Genomic DNA, 16,509 nt, shown 5'->3' with positions numbered 1-16,509 from the left:
CTATTACAATATCATAATCAGCGCGACAGGGGACCGGAATGTATATCAGCGAGTGTACTTGCATACTGCAGTGAATACATTGCTAATACTTTTCGGTCCCCACATAACTTCTTTAAATGTCACCTGCTAAGAAGTGTAGCGCCGCCTTAACCCCTTCCCTCCTCAGACATTTTTCAGATTTTCACTTTTGTTTTTACCTCCCCACCTTCCAAAAGCATTATTTTTTTATTTTTCTATCTATATAGCCATATGAGGGCTTGTTTTTTGTGGGACAAGTTGTAGTTTTTCATGGCACCATTTATTGTACCACATAATGTACCGGGAAGCTGAAAAAAAATATTTGTGGGGTGAATTGGGCAAAAAACAGTGATTACACCATTTTTTGGGGGGTTTGTTTTTACGGCATCCATCAGGCAGTAAAAACTACATATTCACCTTATTCTACAGGTTCTTTTTTACGCCATTCACAGAGCGGGTTAAGCAATTCTATATTGTGATAGTTTGGACTTTTACGGATGCGGCCATACCAGTTATGTTAACTTTTTTTTTTTTTAACATTGATTTAGGGAAAAATATGAAAAGGTTTTTTTTTTAATACTTTTATTTTTTTGGAACATAAAAAAACAACTTTATTTAACAGTTTTACTTTTTTTATTAGTTCCCATAGGAGACTTGAATCATCGATCGTTGGATCCCTTGCATGATATACTGCAATACTAATGTATTGCAGTACATCGTGATTCTGACAGTCTCCTTTAAAGCCCTGCCGGAGGCAGAGCTTCAATCGAGTACAAAGATGGCAGCACTGGGGGCCTTTATTAAGCCCACAGGCTGTCATAACAACCGTTGTTACCGGCCGATCGTGCCGCGCGGGGGAGGCGCCCACCTGATTCTAATACTTTAAATGCCGCGGTCGTCATTGACCGCGGCATTTAAGGTGTTAAATTGGTGGAATCAAAGTGATCTTTGATTCCGCCCGTTGCTGTGAGGTGTCGGCTGTGTAACACAGCCATCACCAGCTGTGTATGGATCTCGCTTAGACTGTGAGCTCGCTCCATACTTCCCCTTAACCCTTATCACGTACAGTTACGTGATAATGCGTTAAGAGGTTAAAAACACTAGGGGGCGTGGCCGAATGCCGAGGAGAGCGGTCGCATAACTTAGAGCTCCGCTCCTAACCGTCTCCACAGCGGCTCACACACGGCTTTCACTGCAGAAAAAAAAGAGCAAAGATTACCAGGATCCTCTGTAAAGGCTCCTAGATCACAGGCATGGGTAAGGGAAGACCCAAGGCATCCGCTCCTGCAAAACTTACCTCATATTATCAGCCGGCGGGAAATGCGCAAAATGGCACCGGACATTCTGGCCACGAGGAAACTACGGAGTTTAACGCTCCTCTATTAGCCCAACGAACCGCCGGCACACCGTCCAGCTCGGAGGATCATCTGGCAGCCCACCTCTGCTGTTCAATATGGATCACAGGTAAGTTCCATCCCCACCTTTACTGCCTAAAATGTGTGATCTCTCTGAAACCTCTCATGAGGGGTCAGCCATTACTATGGAAAGCATGCAGAGTTTGATGTCTGAGTTACGCTCCTCTTTACAAAAAGACTTCCAAACTTCATTTACCTCATTGGCTAAAGATATCAAAGACATAGGAGAAGGAACATCACATCTTGAAAATAAGATGGATGAATTTACTTCCGCATACAACACATTAGTGGATGCGCAAAATTAGACAGATGATGGCATGATGGCGGTTAAATTAAAAGTAGCTGATCTAGAGGATCGTTTATGTAAAAATAATATCCGATTTCATGGCATACCTTAGAGACTTTCTAATTGACTACTTTTCTGTTATTCTCCCAGAAGCAGAACAGAGAGATCTAATCATAGAGTGCATAGACTGCCTAAACCCAAATAACTCCCACAAACCACACCGAGGGATGTGTTGGCGAAAATTCACTTCTATCAGACAAAAGAATCCATTTTAAAGTTCGCCTTCAAAAACGCAAAAATTCGTCAACGTTTCACAGGTATCTCTATGTATACGGATTTATCACCTGCCACCTTGAATCGCAGAAGAGAATTTGCTCCATTTACTAAACAGTTACGGGACCAAGTTATACCCTATAATATGGGGATACCCGGTTAAGCTAATTTTCTCAAGAAATGGTACTACACACGTCCTCAATGTGATGGTCTGGGGTTGCTTTGGTGCTGGTAAAGTGGGAGATTTGTACAAGGTAAAAGGGATTTTGAATAAGGAAGGCTATCACTCCATTTTGCAACGCCATGCCATACCCTGTGGACAGCGCTTGATGGGAGCCAATTTCATCCTACAACAGGACAATGACCCAAAGCACACCTCCAAATTATGCAAGAACTATTTAGGGAAGAAGCAGGCAGCTGGTATTCTATCTGTAATGGAGTGGCCAGCGCAGTCACCAGATCTCAACCCCATAGAGCTATTGTGGGAGCAGCTTGACCGTATGGTGCGCAAGAAGTGTACAGGCTCAATAGAAAGTTTTATGAAAGTCTATGAGTCCGTACACCGCTCACTTGGCTGAAAGTCAATCATAAATGAAGCGGCACATCGCACACCTGAGCACTTCTGCTGCTTCGTTTTAGCGATCGGTGGGGGTCTCAGTGCTCGGTCCCCCACAGATAGAATACCAGCTGCCTGATTCTTCCCTAAATAGTTCTTGCATAATTTGGAGGTGTGCTTTGGGTCATTGTCCTGTTGTAGGATGAAATTGGCTCCAATCAAGCGCTGTCCACAGGATATGGCATGGCGTTGCAAAATGGAGTGATAGCCTTCCTTATTCAAAATCCCTTTTACCTTGTACAAATCTCCCACTTTAACAGCACCACATTACCTCCACCATGCTTGACAGATGGCGTCAGGCACTCTTCCAGCATCTTTTCAGTTGTTCTGCGTCTCACAAATGTTCTTCTGTGTGATCCAAAACACCTCAAACTTCGATTTGTCTCTCCATAACACTTTTTTCCAATCTTCCTCTGTCCAATGTCTGTGTGCTTTTGCCCATATTAATCTTTTCCTTTTATTTGCCAGTCTCAGATATGGCTTTTTCTTTGCCACTGTGCCCTGAAGGCCAACATCCCGGAGTCGCCTCTTCACTGTAGACGTTGACACTGGCGTTTTGCGGGTACTATTTAATGAAGCTGCCAGTTGAGGACCTGTGAGGCGTCTATTTCTCAAACTAGAGACTCTAATGTACTTGTCTTGTTGCTCAGTTGTGCAGCGGGGCCTCCCACTTCTCTTTCTATTCTGGTTAGAGCCTGTTTGTGCTGTCCTCTGAAGGGAGTAGTACACACCGTTGTAGGGAATCTTCAGTTTCTTGGCAATTTCTCGCATGGAATAGCCTTCATTTCTAAGAAAAAGAATAGACTGTCGAGTTTCACATGAAAGCTCTCTTTTTCTAGCCATTTTGAGAGTTTAATCGAACCCACAAATGTAATGCTCCAGATTCTCAACTAGCTCAAAGGAAGGTCAGTTTTATAGCTCCTCTAAACAGCAAATCTGTTTACAGCGGTGCTAACATAATTGCACAAGGGTTTTCAAGTGTTTGCTAATCATCCATTAGCCTTCTAACACAGTTAGCAAACACAATGTACCATTAGAACACTGGAGTGATGGTTGCTGGAAATGGGCTTCTATACACCTATGTAGATATTGCGTTAAAAACCAGACGTTTGCAACTAGAATAGTCATTTAGCACATTAACAATATATAGAGTGTATTTCTGATTAATTTAATGTTATCTTCATTGAAAAAAACTGTGTTTTTCTTTCAAAAATAAGGAAATTTCTAAGTAACTGTAAACTTTTGAACGGTAGTGTAGTCTGCCATGTGTCTATACTATGATTATATACTTACTGACAAATAAAATAATTATAAATTAAGTGATAATGGGGTTTTATTACTTTTGCAGCATGTTTATCCAGTATCATGAAAATCAACATTTCAAGTCAATAGAATAAATAGGGCTTATCAGTTATGTCAATAAAATATGATGGCCTTCAATATCTGTGTTGCCACAGATAAGAAAGTTAAAGGGGTATTCCCAACAGACACATTTGTGGTATATTCACAGAAGCTGGGACCAGCGTCTATCAGACATTTATGGCATATCCTGTGTATATGCCATAAATGTTTCAGTTGGGAATACAACTTTTAGTGATACTTCGCTCTTGCCAAGTTGATGAATGTTTGTGCTGATGACATAAGCATGAAGCGTGAGAGAGAAAATTATCATTGCGGTTTATTAACACAATATAATAATGACTTGATAAAATGTATCTGTTACTGTGACTGCAGTAACCTTCATTTTGCCAAGTAACAAGTAAGGAAGTCATTGCCAGACGAAGGCTAGAAATAACCTCAAGGCTCAGCAGTTTATATTCAAAAAGTCAAGGTATAGTGTTCAACCTCTTAAAGGGGTTGTCTCATAAAGATAATCCCATTCCATATGCCACATTAGGATATGTGGACATCATACAGAGACTGGTCCCCCACTGAGGACAATTGGCAGATTTAGTGGACCATAAGCCCTGGGCTGTTCCCCAAACTTGGGCCCCCCTTCCCCACCACCGCTGTGTGTTTATACTGAACGCCACCTTTCTGTGTGAGCATTGACAAATGGGTGTTACGATTCCCCTTGTCAAAGGGCTGTGTCCCTACATACTGACAGTCCCCAACCATCTCTGACAGTATCACACTGTGTAGGGACACATCCTCCTGACAATGGGAATGGTAACACACATTTGTCTACTAGTCCTGGAAACACAAAGGATTTCTTACAACGGACATGTCAGGAAAGGGGACAGATCCTCTATAGATCCAGTTACTCATAAATGATATCTTCTCTGATGGGAGTTGTTCTCCTTTTTTTTTCTTCCCCATCTGACACAGACCAGTATGGCGACTTCTCCTGATGAGACATCTTTGCCCCTCGCTACTGCAGCCATTTCCAGCAACTATAGAAACACAAAAATTCAGACACCATTGCCCAGGACCATACATTCAAGGGGTTGTCTGAGCACAGACCAGTTTTTCATACTGATGACCTATCCATGTGCCCCGACAACCCCTTTTATTCAAACTAATAAATTTGTACCAGACCAGATCCTAGAATACATACAGACGTGGGACCTTCTAAACTATTGCAGTCCCCAGTCCCCCTAAACAAATATAGACCCCAGAACAAGTACCCAAAAGAAATACAGACCCTAGACCAGTCTCCCTAAATACAGACAACGGACAAGACCCATAAATACAGACCCCAGACCAGAGCCCCTAAACTAATATGGACCCCTAAATACAGACACCTAAATAAAGACCCCTAAACTAATACAGACCCCAGACCAGGCCGCCTAAATACAGACCCGACCAGATAAACTAATACAGGCCCCAGACCTCTAAATACAGACCCCAGTCCCCTTAAACTAATAAAGACCCCAGACAAGACCCCCTAAATACAGACGCCAGACCAGACCCCCTAAATGCAGACACGAGACCTAAATACAGACCCCTTAAACTAAAGCAGACCCCAGACTAGACCCCCTAAATACAAACCCCAGACCCCTTAAACTAATACAGACCCCAGACTAGACCCCCGAAACACAGATCCCAGAAACTAATACAGACCCCAGACCAAATTCCCCAAATACAGACCCAAACCCATTAAACTAATCAATACCCTTAGGGTATGTTCACATGGCAGCCTCCGTTACGGCTGAAATTACAGAGCTGTTTTCAGGAGAAAACAGCTCTGGAATTTCAGACGTAATGGCATGTGCAGGCGCTTTTCGCTGCATCCATTACGGACGTAATTGGAGCTGTTTTTCCATGGAGTCAAGGGAAAACGGCTCCAATTACGTCTCAAGAAGTGACAGGTACTTATTTGACGCAGGCGTCTTTTTTATGCGCCGTCTTTTGACAGCGGCGCGTAAAAAAAATGACCGTCGGCACAGAACATCGTAAAACCCATTCAAATTAATGGGCAGATGTTTGCTGCCGCTTTGGAGCCTCATTTTCGGACGTAATTCGGGGCTAAAACGCCCAAATTACGTCCGTAAATAGGGTGTGTGAACATACCCTTATACTTACATAGCAGCTCAGTCTTCTCTATGGAGTCTTGCTGCTGTTCTAGGACCTGCGGTCATGTGACCAGCAGGTCTATAAACCGTAACAAGAACTTCAAACATAAGGTTATGCGACCTTATGTCTGCAGGTCCTTTTGCAGGACATAAACAGTGCAGTTCTGTCGCAGTTTTTGCAAAGTTGCAATGTACTTTGGACGGCCATGGGTCCCATGGGAGCTCGCGCCCTGGAAGGCCGCCCAAAACGCCCATGTGATGATCTGCCATTATTCAGGACCACCTTCTATCTATGTTCTAGAGCAGGTCATTGTGGCTTAAAGGGGTATTCCCAGAATCTACAATATTACTTATACACGGGATATGTGATAATTGTCTGTTTGCTGGGGGCATCATCGCTAGGACCCCGACCAATTTCTAGAACGGGCTTAACCGCAAAGCATGTGCACTGCCGCTCTATGCAAAGTTTATGGGAAAGACGGAAATACAGCGCTCAGCTGTTTCCGTCAGTCCCATAGAAATTTAATGCAGCGGAGGGCAAATGCTCAACCGCTGCTCAATTCATTGTACTCCTGTGGTCGAGGAGTGAGGAGGAAGAGGGGTTCTGGACCGCTGCTTCTGCGATCGCTGGGAGTCCGAGCAGTGGGGCCCCAAGCAATCAGACAATTGTCACCTATCCTGTGGATAGGGGATGATTGTTGATTCTGGAAATACCCCTTTAGGCTGGGTTCACACAGAATTTTTTACAGGCAGAAAATCTGCCTCAAAATTCCGTTTGTAATCTTGAGGCAGATTTTGCTCTGCCTGCACGCCGTTTTCGCGGCGTTTTTCGCCCGCGGCCATTGAGCACCGATGGGTAAAAAACGCAGCGAAATACGCTTTCCCTGCCTCCCATTGATGTCAATGGGAGGTCAAAAGCGTAAATGCCCGAAGATAGGGTATGTCGCTTCTTTTTTCCCGCAACACGTTTTTTCCGTTAGTGGGGAAAAAAAACGCCTCCGCCTCCCATTGAAATCAATGGGAGGCATTTTCGCACATTTTTTGGCGCGTTTGCCGACACGGTTTCCGCGTCAAAAAGCGTGTCAAAAAACTCTGTGTGAACTGACCCTTAGTGACCTGACAGTACTAGCCAAAACTGTCCATCATGTTTTGAGCATTGTGCAGGAGTGATGTCAATATTAACAGTTGTATTGTCCTGTTTCATGTTATAGAAAAACTGCCATCAGGAGTTAGGAGCAACCAAATAGCCTGTTTAAAATATGAATACCGAATACCCCCATCAGGATCAGAATGTTATTTCTATGAAGGGAGGAAGAGATATTTCTGAAGCAACTTATCTTGCAGGAGACAAATGATCAGGTAAAACTCCAACCTGCCCAATCCTTGTTTCCCCTCAACAGGAGACATTGGGGGACAGTGAGCCTGTACATCTGCCTGTGTCTATGGTCAACTTTAGATACTTTGAAGGTAATATCCACTATTTAACTTCATGTTGTTCTTAGATTCAACATACTGTGCTGAATCATTTCTTCATATATCTCTATTGCGGTCAGAGATTTGTTTTTTCTTATATAGAACTCCCAATCCACTGCAAAGCCAAAGGTGATAAAATTCTGTCTGCCTGCAGCCACCACTAGAGGGAGCTCAGCAGCTTACTGTATGCTCTTTTATTGAGTTTAAGGCACTGTTCTCACCTCAGTTATTTTCCGTCAGGCTTTAGTTGCTTTTTGATGGTCAGTGTAGCATGCTGCAGTATTGTATCCAGCAAAATTAAAAAAACAACAAAACCTGATATCTGATGGAAACATGACTGATCCATTATAAGTCAATGGAGGAAAAACGGATCAGTCATAAATGATTATGACGGATAATAATGGATCCGTCATATCCGTCTTGGATCCTGTAAAAACATAAATCATAAAACAAGTGTAAACTGAGCCTTAGTGTATCATTTGTATGTGGTAAGCTGCTAAGATCCCCCTAGTGGTGGTTGTAGGTAGCCAGAATTTTGTCATTTAACTATACTAGTATGTCTATACAGTGGATTTGGAGCTCTGTATCTGAAAACACAGAGCTCGGGACACTATAAATGTATATTAAGAAATTAATTAACATGGAATTTTAAACCTTTATAGATAAAAAAAAGTTTAAAAAAAAAGGTCATTCAATTAAAAATAAATGAGCCCATCAAGTGATACAGCAGATCCTCCTCCTGCACAGCGATAGCTCCTACCATGATAAAATGGATAGGAACTTGCTCCAGTCTCATGACAATGGCAGACGGCTGCTCTGTAAATGATCTCTAGGTTCAGCAAGAGTTTGCACGTTGCAGGCTGAACTTTACTAACCATAAAGCAGTCCGGATGGTTATTTGTTGGAGCAGAATTGTTACCTGGAATGTGAACATTGCTGACAATGAGACTTGTGTGTGCTATCAGATGAACCTGTGACTGAACCATCTGTGATTATTCCACCATAAACTGAGCCTAATGTTTACACCCCTGGCCCTTTATGCTCCTGAGCAGGGTTATACGGTCTGGAGATCCACCGGTCCAATATTCATTGTTATTCATTTGTTCAAACTTTCATAAACGTATTTATTGTATAATGAAATGTTCTGCAACTTTCTACTGTAAGTTGGCTTTTAATTCTTCACCACTTTTAATATCTCTGCTTGCTGTCAGCAAATAGAAACATTTTATGTTTACATCTAGAGGCTTAAAGTATATTCTGATCATGTTCGACTGAGGTGCATGGTCTGTTATTCTCTCCCATGTAATGAGCCATAATCCTGTGTCTTTTGGACTTGATTGGGACAAACTTTCAGTCTCTGGAGGTAAACATAGATGGTCCCAATTCACTGACAGCAAGCAGAGATCTTCAACTTGGCGAGGAAATAAAACACAAAGTATATTAGAAAGTTGCAAAACAATTATAAGATTTACTTAAAGAGGCTCTGTAACCAGTTTATAAGTGCCCTATCCTACATAATCTGATCGGCGCTGTAATGTAGGGAACAACAGTGGTTTTTATTTAGAAAAATCATTATTTTTGAGCAAGTTATTTTATATTTATGCTAATTAGTTTCTTAATAGACTGCTGGGCATTTTTTAATTTTTGACCAAGTGGGTGTTGTACAGAGGAGTGTATGACGAGAAGTGTCGGGAGTTTGAATAGACATCGCATCCTGGCTGGATGTGATGTCTATTCACTCTCAAGACACTTCGGTAAAGTTAATGTGTGAGTGAGTTACAGCACAGCAAGAGCATGCTTTGTGTGCAGTGAAAAAAGCTGGGCTGGAATGATGAGAAGTGTATGACGCTGATTGGTTCGCGTCATACACTTCTCTTTACAACGCCCAGTTGGTCAAACTTGGGTGCGGAGGGAATGATTGGGGGGAGACTGTTATCTAGACCCAGAACAGGTTTTACTATAGATACCAGGTAGTGTACTGGAAGTAGTCATATCATCCTTCGGTGAGTGAGTGGAGGGGTTTTCAATGAATATTTCCAATAGAGAACATTTTTCTGTGAAACTGTATGTAAAGTTCATACAATAGATGTACATTAAAGTTTACAGCACCCGGCTTACTTTATGACTAGTTTATGTTCTTTATGGCACATGAGCTGCACTGGAACAAAGGTTAAATGCTACGTCTTTCCTCGTGTCCTTATGTCTCAGCGTTTGAGGACAGGAGCCTGGCAGTGCCCACTCAGCAAATTATGTTCTGTTTTTTTCTGGTTTCTTTTGGCCAACAGAATCATCACGTGATCTCCGCTGCTCGTCACTATCACTGGACATTGCGGTTCACATGGGATCACACAATAATAACCTCTGTGATATTGACACAATCGTCGTGCAGATACTAGAAGCTGCGCACAGCAAAAAACCGACTATGAGGCAACATATGTAGTTATTAACCCCTTATTGACCACCCGATGTATATGTTTACACGGGGCGGTGAGGGCCTGTAATCTGAAATACAGTAGATAATAACAATTTGTTAACCCCTTAGTGACCAACAATACACCTTTTTACGTTCGTCACTAAGGGGCCTTAGGCTAGGCTGACGCCTTTTCACGTGAGCCTAGTCTAAGTCCTGCACGGGTCTCCCGTGCAGGCAGGAGCCGGGGCTCTGCTGTCTGATGACAGCTGAGCTCCTGCTCCAACGCCCGCGATCGAAGTTTACTTCGATCGCGGCCGTTTAACCCGTTAAATGCCGCCGTCAATAGCGACCGCGGCATTTAACTTTGTTTACAGAGGGAGTGAGCTCCCTCTGTCACCCATCGGCGGCCCGCGAATGCAATCGCGGGTCTCCGATGGGGTGTCATGGCAGCCGGGGGCTTGATGAAAGCCCCCAGGTCTGCCCTGGACATATGCCTGTTAGGACGCGCCGGAGGCACGTCCTAACAGATTGCCTGTCAGATTTACACTGACAGGCAATAATGCTCTGGTATACGAAGTATACCAAAGCATTATAGCAGCGATCTGATGATCACACAGTAAAGTCCCCCAGTGGTACTAATAAAATAAGTCATCAATGTGAAATAAAGATTATTACTAAAAAGTACAGTAAAAAAATAAATAAAACCATTATTTTCCATAAAATGTGGTTTTATTTAGTAAAAGTGTAAAAAATAAATAAAAGTACACATATATGGTATCGCCGCAACCGTAATGACTCCATTAATAAAGTTAATATGTAATTTAAACCGCAAGGTGAACACCGTAATTGCAATTTTTTTCCATTGCCCCCCCAAAAAAGTCATAATAAAAATCAATCAATAAGTCCCATGCACCCCAAAACAGTACCAATCAAAACTACGTCTCGTCCCGCAGAAAACAAGCCCAAAAATTCACTACATTGATGTAAAAATAAAAAAATTACAGCTCTTGGAAAGCGACGATGCAAAAACAAATAATTTTAGTTCAAAAGTGTTTTTATTGTGCAAAAGTCGTAAAAAAACATAAAAACCTCTACATATCTGGTATCGCCGTAATCATACCGACCCATAGAATAAAGGTAACATGTTATTTACATCGCACAGTGAACGGCGTCAATTTAAAAACGCATAAAACAATGGTGGAATTTCAGGTTTTTTTTATAATCAAAAAAAGTTAATAAAAGTTAATAAAAAAATTATATGTACCCAAAAATGGTGCTATTAAAAAGCACAACTAATCCCGCAAAAAACAAGTCCTCATACAGCTATGTAGACGAAAAAATAAAAAAGTTATAGCTCTTTAAATGCGACTATAGAAAAACGAATAAAATAGCTTGGTCATTAGGGCCTAAAATGGGCTGGTCACTAAGGGGTTAATGGTCTCCTGCAAAAGGTAATAATGACAAAAAATTATAAGGAATCCTCAAAACTGCAACACATATATGATGTCTAATGATATCGACAGTAAGGTTTCATGTACACGATCTTATTACGGTTCTCTATGCATATAGGTGTTATAAACCTTCTATGGGCACAAATTGTACTTCTGTTAGCAGGGCCAGCTTTACGTTGGATGGTGCCCAGTGCACCCCTACTCCCACTATGGTGTACTGCCATACAGCGTACAACTAACAGTGCCATAATAATAGTGCCCGACAACAGTGCCATATGTTGGACAAATAACTCTCCCACACAAGTTTCCTGAATAACACTGCTATACAGTGCCACCACCATATACTGCAAACATAAAATACTGTACAGCGCCTAAATAGCAGTGCCACACAAAACCCAAGTAATACCACCCTTCATGGTTGAAATAATATTAACATAAAGTGACCAAGTAACAGCTCTATACATAAAGTAATTTATTATGCAATGCCTAAACAACACTGTTGCACAAATAATAAGATGTGTAGTAGTTGCAAGATTCAGGTACCAGGACATGTTTGGAACCCCTTTCAGCAGCGGCGGCGGCGGCACACCCCTAATGCTGGCTCTAATTTTACTCACAGGCAAATAAAAAATTTTTTTCTTATGGATTCCATGTGAATCAAAACAGCAGGTTGTTGAAATGGTGAGACGGGCTAGGGCGGATCTGTCACTATACTCCTATTAGCCCAAATAAGCCCAAAAAATCTTGAGCTGTTTGGTTAATAGGAGAATACAGTAAAACTTATCGCTATACCCCTGAATTGACCAAATATGGACGTCGGGGGCAGGGCTGGAGTCCCGATCAAAGCGCTAGCTGATGCTCTGCTCAGGACTCAAGCAATAGGCAATGTGACAGCCCCTTGTGGTCATGTTCATGAACAGCACATAAAGCAAGAGCTCAGTCCCGTGGGGCCGTGTCGGAGCATCGTCATTATTAGAAAAGCTCCAGCACTTCCGGAATAATTCACGAGGTTTGTACTGCACCATTTTGTACAGAACCTTTAATTAAAGTATATTAGTAAGTTACTTCGTTTCACATAAATATATTATTGCAATGCAATTTTTGGTCCCCGGATAACCCCTTTAATTTAGGGGTCTGAATCAATATAGGGGTAAGGACTGGGGTCTTAACTAATTTAGGGGTCTGATCCTGAATCTGATTAATTTAGGGGTCTGATGTGGCTGATAGTTTGTGTGGTGCCATTGTCCCAGTATGCTGTTATCATTCATGCTAGAAGTTTTTGCATACGTTTTTTTTTCTTACCATGACTGTGCCCTTACCCTAACTTTCACATGGAGCTGATGAATGCTTGGGGAGGTGGGGGCTATTCAAAATTTTGGTATGGGACCTAGCACTTTCTAGTTACCTAGCAATTTCTAGTTACACCCCTGTATATTCATGAGAGGGGGGCGCTCCCCCCGCCTGTTTTAGCAGTGACTGACAGGCTGCTGTGTATCTCCATGTATACATGCAACCTGTCAATCACTGCTGACAGGAGTGAGGGGAGCGCGCCACTCAAGAATACACCAGACTCATAACTACGTGTCCGCTGTATTCTTTGAACGCTAATATTAACCAAACAGCACAATATTTTTTGCTCTGTTTGGGCTAATTAGAAAGCGGACCTGTCCCCATAATATTACAGTGAGTATGCTCAGGGGCAGACACAAGCTGAGGGACCCTCTGCAAGATTAGTATATAGGCCCCTTGCTTGTCATCATAGATCATCACCTTATGTCGTTCTTACAATCCATCAGTAATTGTTAGCCATAAAATTCATCATCTCAGGCATTTACATGTAATCTAATAGACAGAAGAAGGCTGCATTAAGGTAACAGTGGGCCCCTTACCTACCGGCCCACTGTGCAGCTGCACAGGTTGCACCAATAGCATGTCCACCCCTGAATATGCTGACAGATACACTTTTAGGGTATGTTCACACGGCCTATTTACAGACGTAAATCGGGCGTTTTTGCCCCGAATTACGCCCGAAAATAGCGCCTCAATAGCGCTGACAAACATCTGCCCATTGATAGCAATGGGCAGACGTTTGTCTGTTCACACGAGGCGTATATTTACGCGCCGCTGTCAAATGACGGCGCGTAAATAGACGCCCGCGTAGAAGATGTGACCTGTCACTTCTTTGGCCGTAATTGGAGCCGCTATTCATTGACTCCAATGAATAGCAGCGCTAACAACGGCCGTAATTGACGCGGCGTTCAAGCGCCTGCACATGCCGGTACGGCTGAAATTACGGGGAGGTTTTCAGGCTGAAACATCCCCGTAATTTCAGCCGTTACGAACCCCCGCCGTGTGAACATACCCTTAGGGTATGTGCACATGGTAGCAGGCTTTTACTTCTGAAATGACAGACTGTTTTCAGGAGAAAACAGCTGCCTCGTTTCAGACGTAAATGCTCCTCCTCGCATTTTGCGAGGCTTCTCTGACAGCCGTAAATTTTGAGCTGTGCTTCATTGACTTCAATGAAGAACGGCTCAAATTACGTCTGAAAGAAGTGTCCTGCACTTCTTTTGACGAGGCTGTATTTTTACGCGTCGTCGTTTGACAGCTGTCAAACAACGACGCGTAAATTACAGGTCGTCTGCACAGTACGTCGGCAAACCCATTCAAATGAATGGACAGATGTTTGCCGACGTATTGTAGCCTTATTTTCAGACGTAAAACGAGGCATAATACGCCTCGTTTACGTCTGAAAATAGGTCGTGTGAACCCAGCCTAACATAGGCTTAAGGCCCCATGCACGACCGTAGAATGAATCAATTACGGTCCGCAATTACGGACGCATTTATTTCTATTGACTACGGACACCTTCCTGTATATTTACGGGAAGGTGTCCGGGCCATAGAAAGCCTCCGCCAAAGATAGGACATGTCCTATATTTTGCTTTTTATGGACCGTGCTCCCATAAATTGTGTGTATGGGAGCACGGGCCGAAAATGCAGGTGCTGTCCGCGGCTGCCGGCTGTGCCAGTAGTTGCGGACCGTGATTACGGGAAAGGCCATGTGCATGGGGCCTAACCCTTTCAGGACTGAGACATTTTTTTGCTTTTTCATTTGCGTTTTTCACTCTCCACCTTACAAGAGCAATAACGTTTGAATTTTTCCGTCAGTAGAGTGGTGTGAGGGTTTTATGCGGGAGGACTTGTAGTTTCTATTGCCACAATTTAAGTACCATATAATATACTGGGAAACTGAAAATAAATTCTTTTCGGGCTGAAATGAAAAAAAAAAATGTGATTCCTCCATTGTTTTTTGGGTTTCGTTATAACGGCTTTCACCGTGAGGTAAAAACATCAACTCAACTTTATTCTGCGTCTCAATACGATTACTGTGATCGCGTTGTGGGGGAGGCGATCACCTGTCGGAGGTGACACCCCTCGTCTTTTTAAGGTCTCAGATGTTGCGGTCACGAATGACCGCAGCATTTGTGGTGTTAAACGGCCAAGAACACAAGCGCCATTCGTGGCCGTTAGTCCCGGGTGTCAGCTGACACCTGCAGCATACGGTGCGGGCCGCACCAGGACATGCCATTACGTCCAAGTGCGTGAAGGGGTTAAAAGAGCAGAGAACACTGATTTATCTTTGGCCTTGCTGAAACTCTTTATCACATCTCCGCCTAATAGAAGATAAGTCGCAGCTGGGAATCCTTGACAATTAAAACTGTTATTGGATTTATTGGAACAAGTTAAGGTCACCTATTAAGGGGTTATCAGAAAGTAAACTCTTCACTAATGATGTGTGCAGCTTACAATGGTTAATATTCATTAGATGGACTCTGATTCTTATGAACATTTTGTGATGTTACAATTGGTATAACTGCTGTATTTGGGACTGCGACTCCTCTTCAATTCTCTTGTTGCCGAGGCTGTTTAGGTTTCTTAAATTTTTAGGCAAAGTGACTTCTGTCGTTACCATTATAAAACCTTAAAGAGATACAGGTGTTACATCTTAAAAAATATGTACGCTTTTGCAACCATTTATTTTTTTATTACTCCAATGCATGTAGCCTTGTTTAACCCCTTCCCGTCGTAAACAACTTTCAATTTTAATTTAATCTTCTCCACCGCTTGGTGCATGAGGCCTAGTCAGGAGAGAGAGGAGACAGCACTGCACAAGAGATCACAGTATAGAGCCGAGATGCCAAGATTGCTTGTTGAGCTGCTAATTACTTTAGTGCAGGATCAGCCACTACTCTGGGTCAAGAGGCAAAAGGATTATCATGACCGTTTTATTTTTATTACAGTGAAAGATGTCAAGACCCTCTGGAATTCATGCCTGAATCAGATCCGGCGTGTGTTGTCAGAAAAAGAGAGGATCGGGGACGGGCGTTTAAAAAAGCGCGTGTACATATCCGCACGTCAGCTGATGTTTTTGCGAGATGTAATGCAAGTTGGTCCGTAAGTTACATAGTTGCATAGTTACATAGTTAGTACGGCTGAAAAAAGACACATGTCCATCAAGTTCAACCAAGGGACGGGAAAAGGGAAGGAAACATTTCTACACATAGGAGCTAATACTTTTTTGTTCTAGGAAATTATCTAAGCCTTTTTTAAAGCCATCTACTGTCCCTGCTGTGACCAGCTCCTGCGGTGACTATTCCATAGATTCACAGTTCTCACGGTAAAGAAGGCTTGTCGCCTCTGCAGCTTGAACGTTTTTTTCTCCAGACGGAGGGAGTGCCCCCTTGTTTTTTGAGGGGGTTTTACAAGGAACAGGATTTCACCATATTTTTTGTATGTGCCATTAATATATTTATATAAGTTAATCATGTCCCCCCTTAGTCGTCTTTTTTCAAGGCTAAATAGGTTTAATTCTTTTAATCTTTCCTCATAACTTAGATTCTCCATGCCCCTTATTACTTTAGTTGCTCTTCTTTGTATGTATCCTTTCTATGAACTGGAGCCCAGAACTGAACTGCATATTCTAGATGAGGCCTCACTAATGCTTTGTAAAGTGGCAATATTATATCCCTGTCCCGCGAGTCCATGC

At 42.6% G+C, this 16,509-nt stretch overlaps 1 long non-coding RNA gene across 3 annotated transcripts in view; it reads left to right on the top strand.

The window, feature by feature from the left end:
* Positions 1-16,509, top strand: part of LOC142661883 (uncharacterized) — a 93,470-nt gene that overhangs the window by 61,870 nt on the left and 15,091 nt on the right. For all 3 annotated transcript variants that reach the window (XR_012850834.1, XR_012850833.1, XR_012850835.1), the window contains exons 2-3: positions 7,335-7,482; positions 15,764-15,917. This is a non-coding gene — a long non-coding RNA (uncharacterized LOC142661883). The remainder of the gene's footprint in view (positions 1-7,334; positions 7,483-15,763; positions 15,918-16,509) is intronic.

Source organism: Rhinoderma darwinii, chromosome 1, assembly GCF_050947455.1.
Source record: "Rhinoderma darwinii isolate aRhiDar2 chromosome 1, aRhiDar2.hap1, whole genome shotgun sequence".
In the NCBI taxonomy this organism is placed as follows: Eukaryota; Metazoa; Chordata; class Amphibia; order Anura; family Rhinodermatidae; genus Rhinoderma; species Rhinoderma darwinii.
Note: the sequence above shows the minus strand (reverse complement) of the source record. Positions and strands in the feature narration are given on the sequence as shown.